Here is a 6,000-nt window from a genome sequence, read left to right on the forward strand (position 1 = left end):
CTGAATCAGAGTGAGCGATGAATTCTGTGGCCTGGGGTTAGAGACAGCCGAGCCTGGAGAAGAGAGCGAGGGGGTGCAGGGGTACCCCTCTTCTGTTTCTCCCTCTCTCGTCTTTCTCTTTTGAAGACTTGTGCTGGCACCACCCTGTGACCTCCAGCGGTGTCACTAAGAATGTGTGTAGCCAGGGAAACTGGAAAGAGAATGGTGAATTTGGGGAGGGGGTGTGTGTGAGAAAGAGAGAGAGAGAAAGAGAAAAAGAAAATGACTGAATGAATGAATAAATGAAAACAAATCTGGGGAAACTGATGACTTTTTCCTTTGTGATTGTTGACAGGAGATACCCTGATCTGTGACCTTGGAAAAAGGGAACAGACTGGCCAAAGGCAGGGCCTGGACCGGATGACCTCTAGGAGATATGGGGACCACTAACTGGAGCACAGAATCATAGGATGCTGGTACCTGGCCCCAGTGAACCAGAGGGAAGGACTCACTCTTCAATCAGTTCCTTAATCGGCAGATAGACATCAAACACCTATCATGGGCTGGTGTCCCTGAGGTTGCGCCTAGCCCAGGGAGGTTCCAAACGGAGCCAGGTGGTGGGGAACAATCTCTGTGGCACATGTCAGCTCAGCAGGGCTCCCCTTCGCAGCGGGCTGCTAATAGCCGAGGAGCCGCAGACCTGTCTCCTTCCCTGGGATTAATTCATTACTCCAGCCCTACTCGGATTCCGTCAGGTTCGAACGTCAGAACTGAATATGCAGCTAATGAGTCTGATGCTCTCTCTATCTCTCCGGGTCCTGGGCTCCCGCTTCCCCATCGTCTCGCTGTCTGCAGACAATTGCAGGTGTTGTGGGGGGTGGCATGGGGTAGATGGAGGGCTTTCCTCTGCTCTCTCAGTGAATGCAAAGTCTGCTGTATTTACCGTGCTTGTTTATTGTGGGGAGCACATCCATGCCCACCAGTGCCCGCGCAGCAGTGGGGAGAGGTGATCACGGGGAAGGACCTCACTCCCTGCCTCGTGATCTCCGCTCCTTCTTAGTCAACAGCCATTTATGAGAACTCAACTGTGTTGGGCCCATGCTTGGCGCTAAGGATATAAAGCTGAACTGATTGGTTCAGTTTTAAAAATAAATGTTTAGCGAGCATCTCAAGAGCCAGTGGGGTATAGACCTGAGGGTTGAAAGCTCTGGAGCCAGACTTCCTGGGTTTGGATCTGCCACTGGCTGGGTGCATTTGCTTAGGCAAGTGAGTTAGTCTCTTGGCTTCTGTTTCTTCATTTGCAAAATGAGGATGACAAACATACCACCTTAATAGAGTTGTTACGAGCATTACATGGGCTGGTACAAGGAAAGCTAGCAAATGCTAAATAAATGTAGCTACTGTTCCTTTGTGCTAAGAACTGAGGGTCTGAGTCTAAACAGACTGAATCAGCATTGAATGACTGCTAACTGCAGATCAGGCAATGTGATTGAGATCCTTCAGTCCTCACCACAACCTTATAAGGTAGGTCTCATGATCATCGCTACCATTTTATATAGGAGGAAACTGAGATTAAGGTCTGTTCTTGCATGAGGGCACCTCGCTAGTCAGTGATGGAGCTGGAATTTGATCTCTGCTCTGTTAGACTCCAAGTCTGAGCTCTTGTCCACAATTTCTGTCTTGGAGAGACAGAACATACATAATTATAGAAATGGCATCCTCTTGTATTATGGGTCCAAATACAGACTCTGGGATCCACAGACAATAATGGGGCTGCCTCTGTCAAGGGAGGTCCAGGAGGGCCCTTGGAGGAGGTAACATTTGAGCTGGAGGTTGAATAGGCATTTTCTAGATGTATTAGGTGGGTTAGGCAGGAAGCAGAGGGACAGGTGAATAGCAGGGCACGTTAGGTAACCTTCAGCGCAAGTGGCTAGAGGGAAAGGTGTGCTGTGGGGTGTGCCCAAAACAGGCAGGTGATAAATGCACCATCCAGGGCAAGGTCAGCTGTGCCGAGGAAGCAGGTTCTAAGGAGGACAATGGAAGTCACTGTGAGTCTGAAGCCAGGGAGTAGCATGAATGTGCACTGAAGAAAGCTCTTTTTTTCCTACTGCACCGTGGAATACAGACCAGGGAGGGGAAGGCTTGAGGCAGGGAGGGCACTGAGGCTGCTGTTGCCAATCGTCAACTAGTTGCTGGAGACGGGGCAGACTCTGCTGTCCATCCAGTGAGACTGGAGAGTAGGGGTGAAAGGAGGCGGGGCCTTTACAGGCAGAAAGGGATGTGGTGTCTGTTTCTGATCCTTGGATGCTGGCAGCATGATTCAGCCAAGGAAGGATGGTGTCAGCTCCGAAGCTGCCTGGATGTAGATGAGAGTGAGGGCTGGATGAACAAGGCTGCAGAACTTATCCTGGGAACAAATAGTGCACTAACTTGCACTTAGTGACCAGCAAACCAAGCACACGTAGTGAAGAGGGTAGGCGGGCAAGGCTAGTCCAGGCCACATCAGAAGATTTTTGTTTTTAAACTGAATTATAGTTGATTTACAATGTTGTGTTAATTTCTGGTGTACAGCATAGTGATTCAGTTATACATATATTCACACACATACATATATATATGTATATATATATATACATATATATATACACATACACATTCCTTTTCATAATCTTTTTCATTATAGGTTACTGCAAGATACTGAATATAGTTCCCTATGCTATACAGTATGAACTTATTGTTTATCCATTTTATATATGGTAGTTAGAATCTGCAAATTTGGAACTCCCAATTTATCCCTTCCTACCCCCTTTACCCTTGTAACCATAAGTTTGTTCTATATGTCTGAGTCTGCTTGTTTTGTAGATAAGTTCATTTGTGTCCTTTTTAAAAGATTCCACATATGAGTGATATCATATGGTATTTTTCTTTCTCTTTCTGGCTTAAAGCACTTAGAATGACATTCTCCAGGTCCATCCATGTTGCTGCAAATGGTGTTCTTTTTTATGGCTGAGTAGTAGTCCATTGTGTGTGTGTGCATCCCTCCCATCTTCTTTATCCAATCATCCATTGACAGACATTTATGTTGCTTCCATGTCTTTCCTGGCTATTGTAAATAGTGCTGCTATGAACTTTTCAAATTACAGTTTCCTCTGGATATGTGCCCAGGACTGGGATTGCTGGATGATATGGTAAGTCTATTTTTAGTTTTCTAAGGAATCTCCACACTGTTTTCCATAGTGGCTGCACCAAACTGCATTCCCACCAAGAGTGGAGGAGGGTTCCGTTTTCTCCACACCCTCTCCGGCATTTATCATTTGTGGACTTTTTAATGATGGCCATTCTGACTGCTGTGAGGTGATACCTCAATGCAGTTTCGATTTGCATTTCTCTGATAATTAGCGATAGTAAGCACTTTTTCATATGCCTCTTGGCCATTTGTATGTCTTCAATGGAGAAAAGTTTGTTTAGGTCTCAAGTCAGAAGATTCTTGAGTGGGAGCAAAGAATGACATGCTGGCTGAGTGTAGGCGTGCCCCAGGCTGGGGCAGGGCAGCGACCAGCATCCCGGTCAAAGTGGGCCATGCTGAGAGGACCAGGCTGTCAGCAGCAGCTCTGGCCCGCTGGGAATAAGTAGGACTAATTCAGAGACAAGGCAGGTTCCGGAAGTCACTGAGGATCCCACAGGACCTGGGAGCAGGGCCAGCCCTAATCTGCTTGGGGAGAGAGATCCAAGCATCTCTGAAGCATTTAGCCAAAAAAAGGGGTGAAATGACCAGAAGAGACCAGGGCCTGGGGGGGCGGTCCTCATGGGCTGTGGTCGCCAAGTCAATATTTGGCTAAATGTTCAATTTGCAGTGAGAAAAAAGCACTCTGTACACATGTTTCTTTTTATAGTCCTTGGCATTTTTCTTTTGTTTTCCTTGAAAGGTTCCCCTAACCCCAATCCCACTGTGCGTGTGTTTGCAGACCTAAGAGGGGGAGACAGGTTTCAAAGGCTGGGGGGAGGATCAGCCATAACCTCCCGGTCCAGAAGCACCAAAGCGGGTATCTGGGGCGTGCGGAGAGATGGAAGCGGAGGCACAGAGCAGGTCAGGAAGGATGCCGACCATCTCCCGTGGCAGCTGTTCCTTCCCAGATGGGAGGCTGAAAGCGCTGATGGGAATCTTCATGTTGGCCAAACAAATGAGACCTATGATGGCTTTCGGGGTCGTTGTTTTCAGAGTAGCCATAGCTGTTTAGCCAGCTGCTCTAAAAAGCTCTCTGAGTCATACTTGACCTCAAGTCATAGTTGTTGTTATCCATGGCTTACCCTCTGTACTGGATTGCAGGCTTCCCGAGGTCTGTGAACTTGTTGCACCTGCCACAGCACGGGGTACAGTCCCTTGTCTATGGCAGGTGATGGGTTGAACATCCCTGAGAGTGAATCTGAGACCACAGGAAGGCCGCCGTCACAGTGCTGTTTTCGACATGGTGAGTTCTAGCAGGGATGGGTGGGTCCCAAGGACACGGCAGCGGGTCCAGTTCCCAGGAAGGCAACAGTTTAAGAACTATCCCAGATTAAGGTTAGAACTGTTACGAATCAGGCTATTGGAATGGGAATCCTGGAATGGGCCCCACTGCAGAGGCCCAACAATTCTACCTGGGCACTCAGGGTGAGGATGGGAGGGGGCCCTGGAGGTTGGGAACAAGGCAGAGCAGCTTGCTAGGGTCTAACGAGGTGGAAGAAATGGGTTCACATCTTATCACCTGGGCCACTGCAATAACCTCCCAAGTCATCTATTTTTTTTTTTTTCACTTTTTTAATTGAAGTATAGGCAGTTTACAATGTTGTATGAATTTCTGGGGTACAGAATAATGTTTCAATCATACATATACATACATATATTTGTTTTCATATTCTTTTTCATTATAGGTTACTACAAGACATTGAATATAGTTCCCTGTGCTCTACAGAAGAAGTCTGTTTATTTTATATATAGTAGTTAATTTCTGCAAATCTCAAACTCCCAATTTATCCCTTCCCACCCGCTTTCCCCCCGGTAACCATAAGTTTGTTTTCTGTGTCGGTGTGTCTGTTTCTGTTTTGTAAATAAGTTCATTTGGGTCTTTTTCTCTTTTTTGATTCCACACCAGGTCACTTGTTCCTTAGACGACTCCTGCTTCCAGCCATCAGTCAATTGATCAAGCGTCATCCTTTATGACTCTAGTTCAAAACCTTCAGTGACACTCCTTGGCCTCAAAAAGAAGTCCAAACTCCAAAGCCCCAATGAACCTAATTTCCCACTCTCTGCTCTTTCCACCCTTGCAACATTTACTGCCCAAAATTCGAGTTTATTTATAACACTCCCCTCACCACCCCAATGCACTCTGCAATTTCCTCCCAGGCATCCCTTCATAGGCCTCGTTCTGTCTTCCTACAGCTACACAACCCACTTCCTGGGCCCAATTTAGACCTTACCTCTCCCAGGAAGAACTTTTTGGCTTCCCTAGCCCACATCCCCTTTTAGTTTAACATCTGTTGAGTGTGTACCATGTGCCAAGCACTCTCTGTGTGCCATCTCATTTAGTAGCTCTGTGGCTACGGCTTTGCTGTGAATTCCAAAGGTGAAGTACCTTGCTCAGAGTTACACAGTTAGTTGCAAGTTCAAGACTGGTACTGAACCTGACATTTTTAAATCCAAAGCATTGTTCTGAACCCTGTCATATACAAAACAATCTGGTCTTTGTACTCATTATGCAAAGAATAAATAGCCTCCCCTCCCCTCAGGTGACACCAAGGGCTATGAGTACTATAAGAAAATGTGGGGTTTAGGGTTTATAATTTTGAGGCAATGTGATGGTTTATAAGATACTGAACTAGGACTCAGGGGAACCTGTCTCGTCGCTCTGTTAGTGGGTGCATCACTCAACCTTTCTGGGCCTGTTTTTCCTTTTGTTAAAAGCCAAAGCATAACTCCTGTGACTCAGGCTTTGGTGAAGGTCAAATTAAATTATGCCACCACTCTGTAGCCTGTGAAAGCAA

General features: G+C 46.6%; 1 long non-coding RNA gene across 5 annotated transcripts in view; it reads left to right on the plus strand.

Moving 5' to 3' along the window:
* Positions 1–4,951, plus strand: part of LOC116661080 — a 261,277-nt gene extending 256,326 nt beyond the window's left edge. For 4 of the 5 annotated variants that reach the window (XR_004316825.1, XR_004316826.1, XR_004316823.1 and 1 more), the window contains one exon: positions 335–2,577. This is a non-coding gene — a long non-coding RNA (uncharacterized LOC116661080). Of the gene's footprint in view, positions 1–334; positions 2,578–3,122; positions 3,168–4,306; positions 4,449–4,890 lie in introns of those variants that run through there. The other variant, XR_004316827.1, reaches the window with a different exon arrangement.
* Positions 4,952–6,000: the final 1,049 nt, after the last annotated feature.

The sequence above is a fragment of the Camelus ferus genome, chromosome 33 (genome assembly GCF_009834535.1).
Source record: "Camelus ferus isolate YT-003-E chromosome 33, BCGSAC_Cfer_1.0, whole genome shotgun sequence".
Lineage (NCBI taxonomy): Eukaryota > Metazoa > Chordata > Mammalia > Artiodactyla > Camelidae > Camelus > Camelus ferus.